The sequence below is a fragment of the Hemicordylus capensis genome, chromosome 3, assembly GCF_027244095.1.
Source record: "Hemicordylus capensis ecotype Gifberg chromosome 3, rHemCap1.1.pri, whole genome shotgun sequence".
NCBI classification, from domain to species: domain Eukaryota; kingdom Metazoa; phylum Chordata; class Lepidosauria; order Squamata; family Cordylidae; genus Hemicordylus; species Hemicordylus capensis.
In genome coordinates this window covers 300,961,284-300,985,587 of record NC_069659.1, presented here as the reverse complement: position 1 = coordinate 300,985,587, position 24,304 = coordinate 300,961,284, and the positions used below count along the sequence as shown (strand labels likewise).

Here is a 24,304-nt window from a genome sequence, read left to right as displayed (position 1 = left end):
GTCTCCAGAGCTCCTAGAAGCTGACATTAGCTCAGAGAAGAGCATCTAAAGGGCAGTTATCATTCATGTATACGTACATGCCATACTGTTATATCTGGCTATACATAAAAATCAAGCTGCCAGAAGAGTTTAAAGAAGAACTAAAGGAAGCCAAAGGGCAATCCTTAAATCTTTCTGGACAAGGCCTTTCATGAGGAGGGAGAAGGGGGCCTATCTTACAACTTTTGTACCACCCCGGAGAAGTGATACTTGGGCTCTGCTCAAAGCTTAGGATTTGAATCCAGGGTCCTCTTCAGTTTCAGTAGGGTCCTAAAAATGCTGCATTTATATATATCCCAGAGAATCTGAGTTTATCTGTCTAGTCACAGCTGTGCAGTCAAGCAATTAATAAATCCTGCTTAAGTGGACAGGGAATACTGGAATGGCTTGGTAGCATCCTTTGTTGCGTATCGTGTATCACATTGGCTCAGGGGTGTAGCAAGGGGAGAGTGGGCCCATGTTCACTATGTGGGTAGCCTCCCCTCTCCCCACAGCACCCCCCCACCCCACTCAACCCATCCTTCTTCAAGTGGCCAGGTCGATGAAAGGAAACTGGGCAGAGCCCGGCTGGCTGCCAAAGGTGTCAGCTGGTGGAGGCAATGAACTGCCCGGGAGCCTGGCTGATGGAAGGAGGAGGAGCAGAGCTGAGCCAGCTGCCAGGGAGGCAGCGGCAGGAGCCCTGGCCAGGGGACTTCAGCAGCTCCACCGGATGCTCTGTGGCACTCCGACGCAGGTCACGGTGGGTTCTTTGAACCTGTCAATTACAGATCCAACCCTATTACAGATCCCCCCTGCATGGGTTAGTGCCTGATATGATTGCATGGCAGCACTGGTGCAGCAAGAGAGCCGCTTAACACAACTTCCCAACTAACTGCACCAGTGCAGTGGGGAAGCTGCCATTTTTGACACCCTCCCCTTCCCCAGGAAGCCCTCTGTGCCACCTGGAAATATGTCCCCAGGAACTGGCACAGACAATGTCCCGAGGAAAGTTATTGCCACTGCCCTGGTGCAATTAGTTGGGAAGTTCTGTCAGACTGCTCTCTTGGTGCACCATGGCTTCCTTGCTCTGAATGTCAGCCAGTGATTGGGGCTTACAGCCCATTCTAAAGTGTTGTCATGTTTTTGGGTGATGTAATGTAGGCAATATCCACAGAGGAACAATCCTAATTACTTGGTGGCTCCCATTCTTCCAGTTTGTTTCCAACTTTGATTATCCCCTTGATCACAAAAGCAAAACAGCAGCTAAAATTAAAGGGATTATGATCTCTGGTTAAATGATATGCACTTATACTAAAAGTACCTTTTTTGTGTGCTCCACTTATCTAGTAATATTCATCCATTTCAGCTCCATTTTCTCCTGGAACCATGTCTAATGGCATTCGTAAGAACAAATATAAGTTTAGAAAAGGGAAGCCTTGAGTTCTCTGGGCCAGAGCTATATAAGTGCCAGAAGAGGGCACCAAAGAGCAGCAACACGACATAAAGTGTCATTTCCCTTTCTTTCTGAGAGCTATCTTTACTATAGCCTCTCTCCTATATTAAAAGAGCAAACACATTTTAACAGCAGAATGATGGGCACCGTTGGCAAAAAATTAAACACAAATTTATCAGCATGTAATCAGCTGATACCCTGATCTAAGGAAACTGGTCTTTCTCATCAGAATGCAGGAACATGCAGCTTATAGAATAAAGCTAAGCTGCACAGCTACCCTAAAGATAAAGTGTGCTGTCAAGTCGATTTCAACTCCTGGTGCCCACAGAGCCCTGTGGTTTTCTTTTGGTAAAATACAGGAGGGGTTTACCATTGCCTCCTCCTGCGCAGTATGAGATGATGCCTTTCAGCATCTTCCTGTATCACTGCTGCCCGATATAGGTGTCTCCCATAGTCTGGGAAACATACCAGCGGGGATTCAAACCAGCAACCTTCTGCTTGTTAGTTTCCCTGCTGCACCATTAGGTGGTTGCTACTCTACTTGGAGGGCAACTCCTGCTAGGAAGGAAGGGTGTTGCATCTTTACTGGAGTTGTAGCTTGTTGAGTCTATATGGGTAGATCTCTATATAGACCCATGTAGAGTGGCAACTATGGAACAATCAACCAACACATAGTCTCATAGGACAAGAAGTGAAGATGGGCTCCACACCACACCCCAACACATAGCATTGCACCTTTCCCCTTGTGATAGGCAGCAGTGGATTAACCTATAGGCAGCCAAGATTTGCTAATGGGTGGGGGGAAGGGGGAGTTAAATCTTTTTTTACTTTTAACAATTGCCACAGTGCAGCTGCAGCATAGCAGGGACAGTGGCAAGAGCTCCTAGTAGGCATCCACCTCCCAAATCCTGTCGGACCAGGTGCAGTTGCTACTGGGCATGGGCGGCAGAGACGGCGACAAGAGACCTCCTCACACAGGTCTGCCTTCCTCCCAGATGACAGAGGTTGGGCTGATTCAGGCCGTCTGTGCATGCACAGAGGGCCAACCTCTGTCATTTGGGAGGAAGGCGGGCCCGTGTGAGGAGGTCTCTTGCCGCTGTCTAAGCAGCCAGGACCCTGCGCCCACTAGGAGCTCTCACCACCACACAGCAGCAGTTTTAAAAGTTTTTAAAAAGTTTAACATGTGATTTAACTTGATGCTCCTCCAGGATTTGCTACTGTAGACAAATGCCTCAATTGCCTCTGCGGTAATCTGCCTTTGGTGATGGGCAGAGCAAAGAACAAGCTGTCACCCAACTGGGGGACAGCTTCCTTTCCACGGAGCCCCAGGGACATTCACTCACACCTACTCCTTGAACAATTATAGCTAAGCTCCTGCCCAGCACACTGTAGCATAGCCTTGTTCCAGCCAGAAATTCTGTATGGTCCAAGCAGGAACCAACCTGGACCTCAGGCTGCCTTGCTGGGAAGTGCAAGGGTTCTGCCATTACCATGTCAAAGCTAACTGCATAGGGCTACCTCTGGCAGCAGAGGTTTTCCAGTGAGGTAACCAGACATTCCAGAACAGCATTATGATCACATAGCTTTGCAATACTGAAAAACTCTGTGTAGTAGGGGTGTGCAATTTGGGTTTTTGGTGTTTTGATTCGGGTCCGAATTGAAAGTGCCCTAATTTGTTTTTGGGTCTGAATCTGACCCATCTGAATCACCCCAGATCCGATTCGGATCCGAATTAATCTGAATCCGAATTGATTCAGATAAAAAAACCGGTCCCAGGGCCAGAAGAGTGGGGTAGGGTGGTAGTGCCTAAAGGGTGGAGGCTACCACCCAAATTGCAGAGGAATTGGGCAAAGGGCTGATTTTTGGTGAATTGTTGAAGTTTTAGTGTCTTTGGGGCAGATTTGGGACATAAAGTGGGATCTGGGCCAAAAGATTGTGGTGGGGTGGTAGTGCCTAATGAGTGGATGCTACCACCCATTCTGGAAGCTATCAGAATTTTTTCAAAGGATTTGGGCAGAGGGCTGGTTTTTGATGATTTGTTGAAGTTTACGCATCTTTAAGGTTTTTCTCCATAGGTTTCAGCAGCCCCATAACTGCACTTGGGGGGCACTGGGGTGGCCCAGAGCAAGTGTCAGTGTAGTGAACAGAGGGTGCCAGCCACTCCTATGGGTTTCTAACCCATGGGGTACAGGGTTCTGTTGTATCTGAGGTGTTCTGAGTGTAGATTCTCTGGTAGCAAATGAGATTTTCAATACAAACCATGAATCCACTCTCATTTGCTATCAGAGAATCCACACTGAGAATATGAGCTGATGGAGCTGGTTGTGGAGTTGGTATTGGAATCACCCAGGCTTTGGGTGTTGGGTGACTTCAATGGTCACTTTGGGGCTAGCTTGTCTAGTTTGGCTCAGGGGTTCATTGCGACCATGGCAACTATGGCGCCTATCCCACTTGGTCATGGGGCCAACACACACCCTCAGTTTGGCCCTTTGCTCGGATCAGTGTGGTGTTCCATGGGTGGAGAATCCTAGACTGTCTCCATTGTCATGGATGGACTATCATCTGATAGAGGTTGGTTTTGTGGCCACAACCCACCTCTTCAGGGGAGCAGGACCTATTAGGATGGTCCATCCAAGAATGCGATTGGATCCTATAGGATTCCAAGATACCTTGGAGGGCTTTAGAGTTGGTTCTGCTGGTGATTCTGTTCCGGGTGGATCTGGGGGTGGGTGGGTGCAAGGGTGCAGTTCCCTGTGAATAATTCCCCCTGTGAATTTGGATCCAGGTCGGCAGGTCCTCAGCAGTGGGGTTAACTTCACTTCATACTGCTAGTCCTGCCCTCTCCCAAAAGTGATCTCAATTTGTGTTTCATGTTGTGTGTGTGTGCGTGTGTGTGTGAGGGAGAGGGAGAGGGAGAGGGAGAGGGAGAGGGAGAGGGAGAGGGAGAGGGAGAGGGAGAGTTTTACATTAAAAAAAATCATTTTCAAGGTATAATCCAAAACTGTTCTAATACAAGCTTGTAAGAAAAACCTCTCCATCCTAACAATATAACATCCTAACATTAATAAAAATGTTTATGCCCCTCCCCTACAGCACACTACTGCTTGGGGCAGCTTACAACATTAATAAACTGGATACAATTGGAATAAAAATTAATTTTAAAAAGTTAGAAGACCAGGCTAAAACAACAATTAAAATGACAAATCTTAAAAATTTCAAATTGTTATCAATAAAAAGCTAAAACACTATGAAACCTACAAGATATAAGCAGTGGATAAAATATATTAAAGCCTCTCTAAAAATATATGTCTTCAGTTGTTTCTTAAAATCACTGAGAGGAGGAGCATGGCGAAGCTCTTCTGGGGCATTCCAAAGTACAAATTTCATGAGATGCAATCTGTTACTAACATCTAATCAAGCCTAGAATGCGCTGAAACATTGCCTATAGATCCTATAGCCTTGCATAATAAAAGCTCCTTGGCTTCTAAGTAATATGAAACATTGCACAGACCACCTGCTGAAGGCCATAAATGAGTCACCAATTTGCCGTTCCTTTAGGAATCTTGCAATTGGAGCCATATATTAAAAATAGAAGCTTAAGCAGGAAGGTAGAAAGGAACTCTAAAAGTTATAAAAGAAAAACAAAATAACTAAAATAGCATTGAATGATGTTCAAATCCATTTTGATCAGCAAAAGTCTACTTCCAACAACAAGGTCTACTTAGTGTCTATTATTACATATAACTTGGCTCAAATGTCCAGTCAACTTTTTGTCAGAGCACTTGAGTTCAGTCCAGCCAGGGTTAAATAGCTCACCAAGAACTTGCTTATATTCCATATTCCCCTTCCCCCAGATGGCGGGGGGAGATGGGGGGAAAGATAGCTGAAGCAGGGAAACGTTTACAGCAGACCTGCTCAACTTCAGCCCTCCTGCAGATGTTGGCCTACAACTCCCATAATCTCTGGCTATTGGCCACTGTGATTGGGGATTATGGGAGTTGTAGTCCAAGAACAGCTGGGTGGCCAAAGTTGAGCAGGCCTGGTTTACAGGATAAATTTCGTTGAGAGGAGAGGAGATCACTGGGGACTTCTGCATCTGTAATAAGCCATTTATTTACAAACATATAGGATTAGCAGGTTTTACAAGGGTACACAAGCAGAAGCACAACGAGTCCCAGTCACACAGCAATGCTACCCTGGCAGGCAATTGTGTTTTGTGGTGCAGGCTGAACGATCTATACAGGTTGCAGTCATGCTGCACTGCATGCCCATTAGTGCCCAAGGTCTGTCTTCATTAGCTATTGGACTGTGTCACAGCTTAGAGAGCTGACCATCTCTCAGTTTTGCATGACTCAGCAGTATAGCTGGGACACCACGATAGCACATTTAAGAAAATACAGACCACAATATTTAATCCTTTGCTCTAAGTATGGCACTGAGCTTTTCCAAATCCTCTTTGCTGTCACGAGAATGGACTTCTAATTTGGGGTAGAAAACTTATGGAGTTCTGCAAATTTTGCCCCCAATGTCTCTCAGACTTCCAGACTTTGCTATCAGTGGTAGACATCCTGACCACTGAAGCAGATGCACAAAGAGAGACACCAGGGATACGAGTAGGGCTCATGCGCAACTCACCCAGCCCCTCAGCATGTGAGCTGTTGTGCAAGTGGGCGAAATTTCCTCACTCTGCCTGTGCTCCACAAGGATACTGCAAGAGCAGAAACACGTGTGCTTGGGTAGTCAGGTTGTCAGCCAGTGAAACAGCAATGAAGGAATGCACAAAGAACGCCGGGGAAAGTCTGCTTAAACTCTTTCTATGAATACTTTCCCCTTATCTCTATACTGCCTGATATGTGTATCTCTAGGCGGTGTACACAATTTAAAACACAACTATAAAACAAAGTAAAAACAAAATGATTTCACAGAACAAAAACATTAAAACAATTCATGGGATAAAAACAAGCAGACAGTTTCAAATTAATTTCAGCTAAAAGCCTGAGAAAACAGGTGTGTCTTGAGGGCCTACTTCTTATCCAAGAGGCTTAGGAAAGAAGGCACCTTACAAATCCTATAGCCCACCTGAAATCTCCCAGTAGAGCTCACACCCATCTACATTTAATGCTTTATCGTAACTTTGAAAGGCTGTATTTGGCACTTCAGTCTAGTCCAGAAACTTGATGAAATCTCCTCTTCCCAAAGCAGGAAGTAGTCCAGCAAATATTTGCATTTAACTATCCAGTACTTTATTGTGATTTTTAAAGGCTGTGAGGCTTACCAAAGACAATTTACTAACTCGCCCAGGTCTCCTCTTCCCAAAGCACGATGCAGTCTTGCAAATATTTGCATTTAACAATTCAAAGTGCAAGTGTTGGCCTAATGACCGAATGTGATACCTACCACAAGACCTCCTGGACTCCCATTCTCTTCCCAACACATCTAGCTGGGAAAGTGACTGCTGCCGAAGGCCTTTGCGTCATGTTCTCCAGGGTACATTTACCATGCAATCTCATGCATTATATCAGTGTTAGGCGGCACTCTTTTTTGTGTGTGGACTAGAGTTCTTATATCTGCTTTGTGTTATTTCACAGATCCCCTACAGAATCCATTTTGCACAAAAATCTATATGAAGACTTTGTTTTTTGCAGGGGTGGGGCAGAAACTGGTATGCCATTGTGGTAGTTTGCTGCTGTTTTGATGAATTGTTAGTTTTGTTATCTCACTGTTGTTTATGTTGTGGGTTTTCATATTCCATATTTGATTATAATGCCTGTTGGACACTTCCTCATTTTAAAAACAAATCCATCTGTCCATCTATAATGTACGATAGAATATCCCTGTCCTAAAGCCAGAATCGTAACACATCTCCCAGCAAGGTCTATGTGGTCATGTCACTTTTGAGCTAGAAAAATCAAACCACCTGTTTCAGCCAATTTGTTTGAGCTGCAGTGCACAGGTATTTGGCTCTGGAACATTACAAATACCAGTGGCAAACCCTGGAAACTGTCCCATATCATGCCAGACTCATTTTGTACATTCACTATGATACTTTTTTCAGCACCTGAAGGGCTTTTCCAGACAGCAGTATAAATCACTCTGAAAACTGCTTGCAAATAAGTGTAAAGTGAGAGCTTACAGGGGATCCAAACACTCCTGCCAATTCCCATCATCTTTCTTTCTGGGATCTGATGGGGACGTCACACAGGAATCAGGCTCCTTGTGTTATTTATGCTGCACTCCCTGCTGGTCCGATTTTGCTTTCTGTGATTAACTCACCCATTTTCAAACTACTGGTCTGGCAAATGTGAGTGAGTTAATCACAAAAAGCTATAACTGGCCAGAAATAATGCAAGACACCTGATACTTATATGACATTCCTGTCATATCACAGAAAGAAAGACGATGAGAATCTGCAGGAGTGTTTGTATCTTCTGTAAGCTCTCAATTTATACTTATTCACAAGCTATTATCAGCGTGATTCATACGTGTTATCTGGAAAAGTCCAAAGACTGCTGGGGAAAGGGGGAAAAAGAGTTCTGAGAATGTAGAGAGAGAGCTCTTCCCTCTCCAGTCTTCCTCATATCTTTTGGGGCTGAAGAGCAGGACTTAAGTTAGAGGAATTATGACTTTTAAGTCCCTGAGAGTTATCAAGGAGCAGTTCACACAAAGTTTGGGTTTTCCACTGCACATTACAGTGTAGCTTGATATATATCTGGGGTAAAAAAAAATCCACTATTTATGTCAGTTTTTTGGTACAACTTAAAGTTTGCAGTAAAGCCTCCCCATAAACACGTGGTAAAGCCTATGTGTAAATGTCCCAGGATGGGGGAACCCCCTCTTAATACAATTGAATTGAAACAAGCATGGAAATTGGATTCGTATTTATGACTTAGATTGTTGTCCCATTTGCCACCCAAAATGATGGTGATTGAAAAGAAAAACTGCTTAGTGTGATCTGAATAAGAACAGCCACATGGGTGACAAGGGATCATTAGGAAGGGGACTGAAAATAAAACTGCTAATATTATAATGTCCTTATACAAATCTAAGTTGCGGACATATTTGGAGTACTGCGTACAGTTCTGGTCACCATAGCTTAAGAAGGACATTGTAGAACTGGAGAAAGTGCAGAAGAAGGCAACCAAGATGATCAGGGGCCTAGAGCGCCTTCTTTATGAGGCAAGGCTACAGCATCTTGGGCTTTTTTACCTTAGAAAAAAGATGTCTGAGGGGACACATGATAGTGGTGTCCCCTCATGATTGTCCATGCAATCATGCATGGTGTGGAGAAAGTTGATAGAAATTTTTCTCCCTCTCGCATAACACTAACCTGGTGGGCCACTGTGTGAAACAGGACGCTGGACTAGATGGGCCTTGGGCCTGATCCAGCAGGGCTGTTCTTATGTATCTAATTTGTGATCCATGTGAATGAGCCAATAAACTTGCATACAGTGAGAGGGCACATACATTCACTGAATATACATAGGGCCAATCTAACCTTCTGGAGTGGGCTACAGTGTTTGAAGCTCTGATACTGTTCCTGAAATTTTACTAACAGTTGTCCTTTTTTCATTTCTGTATCCTTTAGAGTTTTATTGGTATAAGAAATATACTGTGGATATGCCAAATCTTTTCCTTACGCAGCAAAAAAAAAGGGGGGGGTAGGGGGGTAGGTTATTTTGCTTTATGAAAAACGATCCATTGAAGTTATGCCAAGTGGCATTGTGAGTACGACATCAAAAATGCATGGGAGGCAATAGTGATTGGAGTAAAGAGAGATAGGATATGGTGGTGTCAAAACCCAGTGGTTATATACTCTTAATATCAAAGGCAGATTCCAGGCAGCGATACAGTGGGTAAGCACTTTGCTGGCCCTTTCCAGACTGCCTGCATGCAAGCAAGCACCACTAATATTTTAAGTATGTTGCCCTCGGTTTTAGTTTCATGGATAATTTTAGAAAGCATATGTCTGGATCTTACATTTCCACACTAGCACTGCTGGTAACATGTGTCCAACAATATCTGTCTTTTCCCAGCCAAAATTTTCTCATCATCATTACTGACACTCAATACCTTTGCTCAAACGTTGGTTGCTACTTTGTACTTTTATGACGGGAAAGTTACAGTGCATTGCATGACACCTCCAGTTCTTCTAATAAGCACTGATAAGAATAGCAGTTGAGAGCAACTTTTATTTAGGATGCCTTACTTGCAGTCGATCCAAGTCCTTGCTGTTTTCCATTCATAGTGAAACACTATCTCTGATCCTAATAACTTTGGTCTTGGGCTGCTCAAAAAGTGAATCTAAAATTGAAAATAAAACAAATGATCCTTTAAAATGTGTAACAGACAAAACCAACACTGCATGAGATTCCTATGAACCTTGGGAGATTTCAAATCTGTTGCCAGATTGTTTCATTCTGAGCCCTTCCTAATATTCCCTAATTATTAATCAAGTAGTATTTGTTTAAACTAGGGGCTTATTTCCTGTATCCTGTCTTCTCTCCTGGAGTGAAGTCATAAGGTTGACATTGACCACACTGCCATGGCAACAGACAGTGATGCTGTACACAACAGTTTATGCTGTCCAGTCAGTATAGAAGGTGATTTTGGAAAGAAGGCACTCTTTTTCTCCCCTACTAATGGCCCTGTATAATAACCAAGGGGGAAAGACAGACATGCATTAACATCACTGGGAAACCTGAGTTCTCAGTTTCAGGAGTCACTTTTGCCAAATTTGACACTTACATGTGTTTATCTTTAAACTGACTCTTCATAAATAACACTTTTCCAGCTCTACTGCAATGCAATTCTTGGACGAATTGGTGTGTTTCTAGGATGGATAAGGTAATATTAATATTGTTTTACAAGACCTCATTGGAATTACACTGGACACTTTGGGGTCATTCATGTTCAAGAAGGGCAAAACTTAAAGTGGCAAAAATGTGCGACTAAGTTGACTGGAGAAGTACTTGTCTCAGAAGCCGAGATGTGCAGCTTAATCCTATGCATGTTTTATTGAAATGGCACTTTCTTCCAAGTCAGTACTGCAAGAATATTTAGGGTCAAACTACAAAATGCTAAACACATCCTTAGGACTTCAGTCTTCTTAAAAAAAAAAAAAAGCTATGGGGAGGAGGATCAGGATTGGAACTACAGCATATGGAGAGGGGATATTTCACCCCTTCTCTGTGGTCTTTCGAAAAGTCACCCCACCAAGGTCTGCTGTTTGCCCCAGGAAAAAAGTTCCCATTGGTGCTTATGGTGGCAGCTTCCCTCCCAGAACTAATAGCAGCTATGAGGGAGATGGTTTTAGTTAAGGCCACAGTGTGGAGGGAAAGGGTTTAAATACCCTTTCCCCAAACACTGAAGGCCCAGTCTAAACCCTAACCCTAACTGGTTAAGGTTAGGCACCTCCATGGCCATTTAATTTTTTTAAAAAAAGACAGACATCCTAATAGCACATTTAGCATCACATGTAGTTTGACCCTCATTGAGAAGTCATTCCATTGATTCAGTGGAACTAGCTTCTGACTGAACATGTTATTGGGCTGAGCTGTACATGAGGATATGGCTGTACATTAAAGTGGGTCCTTCAATGGTGGAGCTGTGTCAAGTCACCCAAAGGGGCAGTGGAAAGCACCTCTCAACCCCAGGGAAGGAACTGCAAAACACACTTCTCTTACAAAAAATATTTCAAAGTGTTTTACAAGAAAATAAAATCAATAAAACCAAACTACATATTTACAAAACAAAGCAAAAGTCCAGCAGCAGAAACAAAACATTATAAAAGTAGCAGAAGCCAAACACATCATTCACTACAGGTCACAGCTGTTTAAGGCAAACCTGGCCTACTTATAAGGTCAGGTCTTGGCTAGGTATCTGAAATTACATCATAAGGGGACTATGTGGTTTTCCCTAGAGAAGACATTCCACAGGGTTATGGCACCATCACAAAAAAGTCTTCTTCTTGATGGAAGGTCATCAAGACTCCTTCAGTTATGAAACAGAGCAAGGCCTCAGGTGTTGAGCAGAACATGTAAAGAGAACTATCCTTTTCCAACCTGAACTAGGGTCTCCACTGAGGCAGAAATCTTCTGGGAGAGACACAGACCTGGGACAGCCCCAAGAAGAATCAGGACCTCAGGTAGCTCTAAGCAAGAACCTATGAGAGCTGAAGATACCAACAAGAAGAATGTTGCTCCAGCAGCTAATTGGCACTGACTGTCAGTATTTATGGCTGCTGCCCAAGCAGAGTGGATTGGTCCCACCCTTTCCCTGGGGAAGGACTTGTTGTTAAAGGGGCCCTGCCCAATTTTCTAAGCACTGGCTTTGGCAGTGCTCAGGGACCTCTATCTGGGCTGACAGGTCCTTGGGGCATGTCCAGTCCTGCTCCAAAGCACAGAACCCATGAGAGCTGGTGACTGATTAAGCAAGGCAGCAAGGTTGAGGAGAGCATAAAAGACACGTTCATGGGACATGTTGATCTAACAGCCTGAGATAGACGGAGCACTTAAATACCTCTGAGCTCAGTCTACCTCTGCTGGGCTTCTCCTCATAGGAACATAGAAAGCTGCCAAATACTGAGTCAGACCATTGGTCTACCTAGCTCAGTACTGTCTTCACAGACTGGCAGCAGCTTCTCCAAGGTTGCAGGCAGGAATCTCTCTCAGCCCTATCTTGGAGAAGCCAGGGAGGGAACTTGGAACCCAGAGGCATAACTAGGGAAAACGGCGCCCGGGGCAAGCACTGAAATGGCGCCCCCCCGTGCCCCCCCCCACCCCCCAACATACTACATTATACTTAGGTTTTTCCTCACAAGCGCCCGCCGCTGCCGCGAAGCCAGGCCACTGACTGGCCGCCAGGCGCCAGCAAAGCAATGGGGGGGGGGCCACGGGCGGCGCGGAAGGGACCGCTCATGGGGGAGGGGGCACCGACGCACTCCCTTGACTGCTGCAGCACTGCTGCACTGAGCAGGAAACATTTGTATTAACAAAAAATTAAAATATATATATATATATTTTTGTCATGGCGGCGCCCCCCACGTGGCCGGAAAAGATGGCACCCGGGGCACATGCCTCCCCTGTCCCCCTATAGTTACGCCTCTGTTGGAACCGTCTGCGCTTCACAGAGTGGCTCTATCTTACAGTGCTCACAGATCAAGTCTCCAATTCTATTGCAACCAGGGTGGACCCTGCTTAGCCAAGGGGACAAGTCATGCTTGCTCCCACAAGACTAGCTCTCCTCCCAAACCAGCTCTCCTCCCACGCCTCCCTGCCTGGAAAGCAGCAGTCTTAATGGGGCAGCCCTCTAGCTTGGAGTCTGGAACCCTTTCTCCTCTCCAGCTGATCCTGCTTCACCTGACATGCAGATATCAGGGAGAACAATAGAAGGGGAAGAGCTGGCTCTCCTGGGGGCTCAGGTTCTGAGGGGGTTGGAAATAAGAGGAATTTCTCTATCTCTGGAGCTCTCTAAGGCTCTGGCCTGTCAACAAGCCTGGGGCAGGGGTCTGCAGCTGGTCCTGTGTCTTCAGGGTCACTAGTCAGTGCTGGGGTAATGACGGCTTCAAATCAGAGAATGGAGACAGGGCTAGTTTCCCTGGTTCTCCTGGTGTGGGAGTCCTAGCAATGCATTGTCACCTGGGGTCTGGGTCACATGGTCTTTCCTCCCTGTCTCTTCTCCTGAACTATCTTCCAGTGGGGGGGGGGGAATCTGAGGTAATTGCAGGTACATGTAGAAGAATGCAGTTCTTCAATAACCAGGGTCTCAACCATTTAGGGCTTTATAGCTAGGAATGATTCACAGTTGAATGGTTCACAGTTTCAGCCACCAGTCTTTCTATTCACAGTTCCTTTTGTTAAACCAGGAGCACATAAGTGGCATAGGGAACTGGAGTCATGGCATTCCTTGGTTAAAGGCTGAGGTATAAAGTCAGGTGTACACCCCTTTCTGCCGCTCCATCTCAGCAGAGTAGAAGCAAAACCACCCAAAGGCGCATATTGTGGACTTTAGTTCCCCAGAAGGTTGGCCAACCTTGTGTTAGGCAGAAGCATTGGACATGTTTAAATAAACTGGAAATGGAGAAAAGTCTTTTCAGCAGCTCTTAGGAGCATATGTTTGTGTGGCATGTGAGTTTGGGCTCCTAACTTGCTTTGAAAAATCCCACCCTAAAATTCCTCTTTGTCTTCTTAATACTTTTAATACTAACAGCCTGTCTAGTACCATGCAGGGCTGTAGCTACCACTTCAAGCAAAGAGGTTTAGAATTGGAACGCCATGCAACTTATTCTAGAGGCCTTTGAGAATGGAATGAGTTGTCCTGCGGAATGGTTTTGAACTGGAGCACTTGGGAGGGCTTGAAATGCTGCCTTACAAAGGGGGATGTTCAGAGTGGTAGGTGGGTGGTCCGCAAGCCCTGAACGGCAATCAGATGCTCCGGCTTCCATAGCTGCCTGAGTGCTCTGAAACCCATGAAGGGATTTTCAAGAAGCAGCTGCAGGATTATGTTGTGATATTCCACTTAGTAGTCACCTGTTCTGCAGTGCGTATATTGCTACACTGCTTGAGGCTCGATTCAAAGGCCACTTTAAGTGAATGGACGTGTTTGCGGACTTTGACTCGAGCTTTAGACCTCGGGAGGCAACTGAACAAGTCCTATCTGATGGCTTCCTAAGAGACCATGCACAGTCCTTCACACATCAAAACAGCATTTCCTGCTTGCCTGATTGATTGATTGATTGAGTGAGTGTTGTCAAGTTGGTGTCAACTCTTAGCAATCACATAGATAGATTCTCTCCAGTATGATCAGTTTTCAACTGGGCCTTTAAGGTCTCTCAGTGGTGCATTCAGTGCTGTCGTGATCTAATCCATCCATCATGTTGCTGGTCATCCTCTTCTCTTTGTTTCAACTTTCCCCAGCATTATGGACTTCTCAAGGGAGCTGGGTGTTCACATAATGGGTTTCCCCTGCTAACTTGGCAAAGAGGCACCTTTTAACGTGGTGATTCTCTTTATTTAGCAGGGGGAGAGTAACTGGCCCTATTCACCCTCAGCACAGTACCTCCAGTGACTGTTGCTGGTGTCTATCTTATGTTTCTTTTAGATTGTGAGCCCTTTGGGGACAGGCATCCATCTTATTTATTTATTATTTCTCAGTGTAAACTGCCCTGAGCCATTTTTGGAAGGGCGGTATAGAAATCGAATAAACAAATAAATACAAACACAATGTGTCCAAAGTATGATAGTTTGAGCCTAGTCATTTGTGCCTCAAGTGAAAATTCTGGATTGATTTGTTCTATGATCCATTTGTTTGGCTGCATTTTTGTTAGACTTAGTCCCTTCAGAGTCCTTTTGGAGCAAGTTTTAGTTAGTACCAAATTTGTATCTAAATTCTTAATGCTTAACCCTAAGGAATGTCCTTCTGCCCCTTCCCCTGTTCACCTCACCAATTTTCTGACTTCACATTCTTATTGAACAAGTATTTTAAATAGTTTTCTAAACTATTTCTAATCCTTACTGGATTCCCCTTTACAAGCATCCCAAACTGGCTGAACTGGGCCAAACTGGTTCGATCCAAACTGGGCCCTGTTCAGTTCAAACTTGGACTGCCCTCCCTTTTGCAGGGGGCGGTCTGGTTCAAGCTTGAATTGGTCAAACCAGTTCTGCACACCCCTATCTGCCCAGAGCCTTTGGAAGGGGCGGTATAGAAATGTAATAGATAATAATAATAATAATAATAATAATAATAATAATAATAATAATATAATACACCTGTGTAAACAAGAAATAATAAATGATGATGTTAAGTAATAATTAATATCCTGCACTGAGCAGAAAAGTGTAAAAACCACCTACTCACTGTAGACTTTAATTTCCTGTGTGCACAATTACCATTGCCTAAATGAAAAATATAGCCACCAGGATCAGGGAGCCAGAAAGGATCTGAGCAGCAGGGCAGGTTCAAGACCAATGGCAATAAGGGCTTGTGCAGTTTCCGTGACCTCCTGAACATCAAAGGCCAATAAAAAACAATTCCTCAGACCTGGGATTCTTCTCTTCTACAAGAGGAAGTGAGAAGAGAATGAAATCATTGATCCTGGCAATACAAAAGAAAGCAATTGTTAAAGCCTTGCAGAATGGCTAGAACAGCAAGTATAAAGTTTGGGGGCATATATTAACTATGGGTCAAAGGTGGAATCAGGCAGATTATCTTTAAAGCTGGAAATCCCATTTCTGTGCAGTTTGGCTGTGTTGTTCCCAGTATACAAGGTGCTGGATTTCAGAGATAAACTGCTCCCAAGGATGAAATTGGCAGAATGGCATGCAGCTGGCCACCTGCCGTGTAAAAACCAGGTGCATCAGGAAATATGGGCTTCTCTTTTTCCCGTATAATGAATATTTACCACTGAATCTATTTCTGACAGGCTTTTATTACCAGAGAAAACTTTAAACCTCATCCCTGGCTGAAATCTTGTCTATTGCCTGAGATCCTGACAGTATTAGCATTAAGGCACAAATCAAAACAGGGCCTGTAAGTTTCCTGCCTAGGCAGAAAAACATCTATAAGATTATGTTTTATAGCATTATGCCAAATCCTAGACATTGATTAGGGATGAGCTCATGCATTGAGGTATTCGCATCATAATTGCAGACAGCCTGAATGTATGAAATTGCTATCACTCATCATGTGGTTGTTGTCTCCAGTTATCATATTGTTGCCTCTTATTATTGGCTGTGCTTGGAACTCAACTCGTCCGCTTTTCCCTAGTCATAGCGTGGAAACGATATATATGTTTGTTTCTGTGAATTTCATCTATTTTAATACACCAGCACGATACATACAGTAAGCAGTGCAGAGCTACAGTTAGTCATTGTCTCTATATGCCAGTGCAAGGCAAAACGGAAGCTTGGCAACCTGCCACATATCCCAGTTCTATTTTCTGATGTTCTTTCAATCATTCTTCTTCATTAAAACATACTGGAAGGCATATATCTAATACAATATATCTAATACAACACCTCAGTTGACAGGACAGTGAAAGCAATCCCCCTACAGACTTGCGAGATACCTCCAAGTATTTTTTTCTAGTTCAGTCCATCACAAAGACACATTTGTTCTTCTGTCTATATTTTCTTTTAACTTAATTAGGATCCTCCTATTCCCCAATATTCATTTCTAGTATCTCTAGATGATACATTACCCGAGTCTTAATTTTTGCAAGTCTAAACAGGACAAAATCTTCTGGGAATCATTAAGCGATATGCATTCTTTATTTCTGCCATCGTCCCTCATTGATTTATTTTTGCATTGGTTCAAGTTTAAAATTACAGGAGGGAGGACCTGAACTAAGCACAGTTTTTAAAATACAACATTCCAGGTATTATGCAAGTGCACTGAAGAATATTTTAACAAGGCCAATTGGTTTACTCCAGTCAAAAGATAACTTAAACAGTTTTCTGCACCATCCAAAATACGACCTTAGGCTGCAGACTTGAACAGATTTACTAAGAAATACAGAATGCTTATTTTTGCGTAAATATCAATAGGATAGCACTGTTGTTGCACATGATCCTTTGAATGGATTAAACCATAAGAACATAAGAACAGCCCTGCTGGATCACTCACAAGGCCCATTTAGTCCAGCATCCTGTTTCACACAGTAGCCCACCAGATGCATCTGGGGAGCCCACAGGCAAGAGGTATGTCCATGCTCTCTCTCCTGCTGTTGCTCCCCTACAACTGGTATTGAGAGGCACTGTGCCTCTGAGGCTGGAAATGGCCCACAGCCACCAGACTAATAGCAACTGATAGACCTGTCCACCATGAATCTGTCTAAGCCCCTTTTAAAGCCATCCAAACTGGTGGCCATCACCACATCCCATGGCAAAGAATTCCACAGATGAATTGTGCACTCTGTGAAAAAGTACTTCCTCTTGTCAGTCCTAAATTTCCCAACCTTCAGTTTCATGGGGTGACCCCTGGTTCTAATGTTGTAAGAGAAGGAGAAAAATTTCTCTCTGTTCACCCTCTCCACTCCATGCATAATTCTACACACTTCAATCATGTTCCCCTTTTCAGGGGAAACAACCAGTTTCCCCTGAAAAGAACCACAAGACTTGGGATATTGCCAATAAATCAATTTCAGCACATCCTTGAGGTCTCTTCTCTGTTTTTGTCTTTGTAACCTCTCTTCTTTCTGTCTCAGGAATTATGCAATGCCAACATTACTTTTCTGATCTAATGGGGATCAATTTGGATATATATTGGATACACAATAGGGATCAATGTGGATATACATTGGATACACAATTGGATACACAATGGATCCATAGGGATCCATTGGATACTCCACTGGATACACTTCTAGCACAGAAATGGCCAATTTGAGGCTCTCCAGCTGTTGTTGACTACAACAAATTGCAGATGATGGGAGTTGTAGTCCAACAATAGCTGCCTGGAGAACCTCAAGTTGACCATACCTGCTCTAGTATCACATTTATTTCTTTTCAAAGAGTTGCTTTCCTGATAGATCTAAGACATCATATAGCCAACAGAAATAGTCTGTTTTTGTTTCATCACAGCTCTCCTTGGAAAAGTCATTTTACAGTTCTCAGATAAACAGCAGAATTTATAATAGGCAATTAATAATACATCAGTTCACCACAGTATGGACTATCCAGCTAACAAAATGTTTGGAATAAGGGTTATTTCTCTATGATAATTTATACCTTGTAACACTATGGACCTTGTAATGTTTGGCTAGAGCTTCTTCAGGCTGTTCAAATAAGATTTTGTGATTTCTTATTCATAAGAGTTGAGGAGGAGGCTACCTTGTGAGCCCATCATCCCTGAGCAAGATGCAATTTAGGGAACTCTTCCGAAAATGACCTTGCTAGCAAATAATTGTAGTTAGGACTGCAGTCTCAGACATCAGATATTTAAATTAGCCTTTAGCCATGATAACCTCAAAATAACTTGGGGGCCCAGTCAAAGCACCCAGCAGACCACCCGTTCTTGATCTGAAGATGGGAAAAGGGGGCAAATCTTGGCATTCATTTCAGCCTTCATTCTTTAAGTCTGGCTGCAACTGTATCTGCTTAACCTCTGCAGCTGAAGGTCTCTGTCAGAGCTAAGACGAGTCTTGCTGTTTTATCACAAAATAGTTCTTTGAAGTTTGTCTTCAGCCCATGTTTCCAGGTGATTGCCTGTGAAATACAGCTGGCTGAAACAGGCTTTAGGGACTAAGAAAGTGTGCAAATAACCCAGTTTTACTATCCCTATCTAGCTTTGGGGATTCAGCATCTGCTGCTTTTGGTGTTAAATATTCTGCAGGCATAATAGTTCAAGGTATATTAATGCTTAGACATCCAGACCTGTGCATCTAAAATAACAGAAAGGAAATATATTGTTTTCATGGTAGCTTCCAAAGGCTACGAGATAAAAGAGCTTCAAATATTGATTTATTGAGCATCATTGGTCTTCCTTAGGGAGCAACAATGATGCAAGGTGCTCCATAACCAGGACCTCACAATTCAGCTAAGGCATAGTAAATATGTAGGCTGAGGGCTTATTATTATTGTTATTTTTAACTTGGAAAACTCTCTTGGTTAGGCTCATCAAAGATGTGAATTTTGTTTGTTTCTTTTTCTCGCTTTATGGTACTGGCTTGTGAGATATAACAAACTTTGCTGTGCCCACCATTTCTCTTCAGGTGGCCCACAAGAAACCGCTTGCTCTTTGTCAGGTCAAGGAATGATGTCATTGATTGACTGAGAGCATTTTGCCAAAATGCTCTCTCTTCCAATCAAACACGAGGGTGCAAACATGCAAATTTGCACTCCTATTTTCTGGCAAAGAAATTGTTTGTTAAGATCTCTCCCCTCTTTTCTTTTTTTACTTTCATCAAATACTTCAAAGTTGGTTTTGAAGGGTTTGCCCATTTTTATCCAGGCATATTCAGACATAATGGTCTTGATGCAAAATGTTTCTTTCTCCTTTTTTCATATATTCACATGAATCCAGGATTAATCACTTCATGTGAGAAAACGTTATTTGTCCAATGGTTCTGGTAGGATTGGTGATAAGCTGGCAGGATGCAGGAGTTGTTTTCAACCAAGATGGCCTCCGCTTCCATATAGATCCCATATGCTCTGCCATTCCAATATCACCACTAACTGAGCCTCTTTTCACAATTAGTGAGAAGGACTCCAGAGCAAGGGCCACAGGGAAGGCGGGTTATACTTACCTTCCCCGCAGATGATCCCGTTTGTGTTGCTGGGTGTGTTCTCCATGCGCCCAGACGATTATCCGTGTGGCAGGCAGAAGGGAGGGGAAGGTCTGGGATGTGTTGTTCCGGCCCCTGGAACTACCAGAATGCACTGCGTGAGTGCACAGTACATCTTGGGGATCCCCCTCCCCTCCCCAGGCTCCCTGCAGTGTGACAGCCATGGCTGCAAGCAGCCATCGCTCCCTTAACCTCCTTTTAAAAGGTGGCTGTTTAGGCGGATTTGCCATTGCGTTGCTGCGGGGACTGGGCCCAATCCTGGTGGTTCACACGAATGTGCAAAACTTGGCTGGGCTTCCTTCACCCGGTTTTGCACACGTATGCATGGATGCAAGTGTTGCAGAGTCGGTGTGTTCTGTCCATGTGGAGTACAGAGCAAACACCAGTGGAAGGTTTTAAAGAGAACGTTACTTGGCAAAGACACTAAGAGGTCAGTGCAAAACATGCTGATTCGTACATAAAGAACAGAAGAAACAGGAACAGGAAGGAGAATAATATAAACTGCTAGCTAGCCCAACCAATACAGAGGAAACAATAGTGCCCCCCTCTGGCTTTACAGTAGATTACATGCAAACTATACAGCAATCTAAGCTGCTGCTGCTGTTGCATATCCCAACAGAAAGAAACAGCAAGATCTCTTCAAGCAGTTGATGAACAGAGAGGGGCTGTTGGACAAATATATTGGCAGAGATTTAGAAAACTTCCTTTCCCCATCTCCCATCCTATTCAGATAACAGGCAATTGAAGGGCAGTTCAGTTTTCTGAATTCATCCAAATGTTCTTGAAAAGCAATCCTATACTGTGCAGTAGTACAGGATTGTTCCAGTGTTTTGGGATGGAGCCTTCTACAGTAAGTGATGGTTCAGTTTTGTTTTCAGGGAATTCTGGATTAAGATTTTAAAAACCAAAATAAGATCCAAATAGGCAAATGTTAGCTGTGGCATAAACAGACACACAAAGTGCTTGTTATATCTCAGCTGAATTATGGAACTTTATCTAAAGTTCAAATGAATCCAGCTGTTGGACCAGAGTGAAGCAGTCCAATCCCTGTAAATGTTTCAGGAGACACAATTACATCATTGTCTCAAGGATGCAATTGTTGCTATGTGCCTGTATCTGGTGAGGCAAGGATTGCCTATGATTGCAATGCCAGATTGGGACCCAGAGTCAAAGCCCAGGTAGGAAGGAGATTGGAAAGTGGGTGAGGCCAGGAATGGAGAGGAGGAGAAACTAGACAAGGGTTGGATAGTGTTGGAGGGTAGAGCTGGTTCTAAGAGGAGCTCTTTGTTGTGCCAGCAGAACTCAGGCTCTGAATGAAAGGTTTATATCAGTGATTCAAACACAGCTTATGATCTAAAAGTGCATCTTTCTGAAGAGGAGACAACAATAGCTAATGTTTGTGGGTTTCAATGTTTTAATTCAATCTCCAGGGAACTTTGCCATTGAACAGCTTTATGCAACTAAAAAAATATGAACAGTCTTCAATTGCTTTCCAATGGCAGATGTCAAAAAGTATGCAACTTGGAAGAAAAGCAAGTACCTTCCCCTCTTCATACAAATACATAATCATAGCTCGTTATTAATATGTGGCATTCCAATCCATGTCCCTACAAAACTATATATTTCATGGTAGCTGGAATAAATGATGATAAAGCAACTAAAGAAAATGTGGCTTGGAAGATTTTGCCCACATCTGTAATTCATCAATAGTAATATTTCTCCTTCCACAACCAAGATAATCAAATACTGTTAAAAAGAGAGAAAGCCCAGTAATTACAGGATGTAATAATCTACCTAAGCATGCATATTCCTTGTACTTGTTGGATCAATGCTGATTTACACTAGCTGAGGATATATTCTGATATCACATCTGTGACTATTTGGAAAGGATTAATACAAGGTGCATGTAGGACTTCTTCACACATTCCAAGAAGAGTAAGTTTCCATGGCTTTTGTAGGCCAAAGGCCAGTCTTGGGGAGTTAGTAGACTATATGTCCCCCAAACACCTTAGGAAAACCATGGGAATGTGTGTGGGTGGCTATTCCATACTTGCATGAGTAGAGTGAGTATTTATTGAAAACAAAACTGCTAATATTATAATGGCCTTATACAAAACAATGGTGCGGCCACACTTGGAGTACTGCGTACAGTTCTGGTCACCACATCTAAAGAAGCACATTGTAGAACTGGAAAAGGTGCAGAAGAGGGCAACCAAGATGATCAGGGGCCTAGAGCACCTTTCTTATGAAGCAAGGCTACAACACCTGGGGCTTTTTAGTTTATAAAAAAGACAGCTGAAGGGAGACATGATAGTGGTCTTTAAAATCATGCACGGTGTGGAGAAAGTGGATAGAGGGAAAGTCTTCTCCCTTTCACATAACACTAGAACCAGGGGTCATCCCATGAAATTGATTTCCAGGAAATTTAAGACCAACAAACGGAAGTACTTTTTCACACAATGCATAATCAACTTGTGGAATTCTCTGCCACAAGATGTGGTAACAGCCAACAACCTGGATGGCTATAAGAGGGGTTTGGATAACTTCATGGAGGAGAGGTACTACAACAGCTACTAGTCACCTCCAGCCTCAAAGGCTGGATGCCTCTGAGTACCAGTTGCAGGGGAGTAACAGCAAGAGAGAGGGCATGCACATACCTTTTGCCTGTGGGCTCCCCAGCAGCATCTGGTGGGCCACTGTGTGAAACAGGATGCTGGACTAGATGGGCCTTGGCCTGATCCAGCAGGGCTGTTCTTATGTTCTTAGGAGCAATTAGCACTTGGGATCTTTCAAGATGAACATTCTAATCCATAGGGACAGTGCTACCCCACTCCCCTTAAATCTGCATTAGTGCTAATTATATTCCATTTTCATTTTATTCCATTTCCCCTATAACTGGCCAGATTTAGCCTCATTGCTAAGCAAATGCAGTCATTAAAAAAAAAAAAAACACTCCTAAGAATGAATACATAGCCACCAAAGGGAAAGAAACCCACTTTAACATAATGGGATTTTCAAAATGACACAAGTGATCAAAAGAAGAACACCAGTCAGGAGTAACCCCTCGCTTTGTTTGTGGGGGGAGAGAAAATGCACCTTTTGGGGGGAACATAGGTTTGATGGGAAAATACACTTTCGAGCAGGAGGTATAGGCCACAAGGTTGGGTGACCTCAGTAAAATGATGTGTGTGTGTGGGGGGGGTACTCCTCAAATGCTTGGGTGGGTGTGTATGTGGAATCTGCACACCCGGTCAGGAGAGGAACTTGTGGCAGGGCTGGACTGGGGGCACTGAGAGGGCGGTGGATTGTATGTGGGGAGGTCACCGGGTTTTGAGCAGAATGGGTACTTAAGGGTGGGAGTTTTCACTGCTGCTGAGTGTGGCGGGGCGCAGGGGCGCCCCGTGGGTGGGGCGCACTGGGAATATGCCCTGTTGCCCTGTGGGCCAGTCCGAGCCTGACTTGTGGTATCACAGGCATCATCTAAGCCAGGGGTGGGGAACCTTGGCCCTCCAGCTGTTTTTGAACTGCAACTCCCACCATCCCCAGCCAATTGTGGCTGGGGATGATGGGAGTTGTAATTCAACAACAGCTGGAAGGCCAAGGTTCCCCACCCCTGATCTAAGCAGTGGTGGTTGGGTGTCCTTGCAAAGCTAGGAACGCAGTTAACCACTTACTTGGGTTAGTGACTTGATTACGCATATTGGTTTACCCAAAATCGAAACACTTGCTGAGGCAACATTGTCCGGTTGGTACAGTGATGGACACACAGGTCTTCTAGCTAAGCCATCGCATGTAAAAAAAGTCCTTACAGAAATCACACACTTCCAGTCCAAGCCTAACATGTGCTGCTCAATGACAGCAGAGCCTGAGAAGAGGTATGGGACTGTCAGAGCTGTTGGAGATGGAGTTACAGTGTTACAGTGCATCAACCTTTTGCACCGACTATCCTAATGGCCACTAGGGGCATTGGGAGTAGAGGTAGTTAGTGAGGGTCTCCGTACCTGTCCCTGCCTGCTTCTACTCTATGACCCCTGCTCTGACTCCTCAGGTTTTTCCTGTAGTGACTCAGTCCTCTTCCTTTCCTCCTAGAGAGAAGATTGAAACATCTCTCTCTCTCTCTCTCTCTCTCTCTCTCTCTCTCTCTCTCTCTCTCTCTCTCTCTCTCTCTCTTATGTAGCCTTAACTGGAGTAATAGCTTCCTTGGCACTCTGCTAAATAATCACAAACCCAACAAGAGCTGCTGCTTTAGGATTCCATCTCCTCTTCCTCTGGACTGGAGCAGTAGCAGTCACTAGACTGTTGTACCAGCACTTTGAGGGTGTTCCAAGCAGACCAGGTTGGAGTTGCCTTGTGTTGGCATCCTAGAGAACCATCCTAGGGAGCATCTCCATTATTCTTGTGCTAGTGCAGTGCTGGGCAAACTTGGCCCTTCCGATGTGTTGGGCCACAACTGCTATCATCCCCAGCCACAGAGTCATAGTTCAATATCAGGAGGGCCGAGTTTGCCCAGCCCTGTGCTGGTTGCATCAGCAACACCTTGGAATAAGGAGATT

At 44.0% G+C, this 24,304-nt stretch overlaps 1 protein-coding gene across 2 annotated transcripts in view; it reads right to left on the bottom strand.

Moving 5' to 3' along the window:
• OTOS (otospiralin) overlaps positions 1-20,200 on the bottom strand; it is an 85,391-nt gene extending 65,191 nt beyond the window's left edge. Inside the window, exons 1-4 of one of the 2 annotated variants that reach the window (XR_008320479.1) lie at positions 19,713-20,200; positions 15,326-15,524; positions 10,217-10,301; positions 9,678-9,772 (exon numbers count right to left, since the gene is read on the bottom strand). The gene's annotated coding sequence lies outside the window, so the exon portion shown is untranslated. Of the gene's footprint in view, positions 1-9,677; positions 9,773-10,216; positions 10,302-15,325; positions 15,525-18,195; positions 18,236-19,712 lie in introns of those variants that run through there. The other variant, XR_008320480.1, reaches the window with a different exon arrangement.
• Between the last annotated feature and the right edge of the window lie 4,104 nt (positions 20,201-24,304).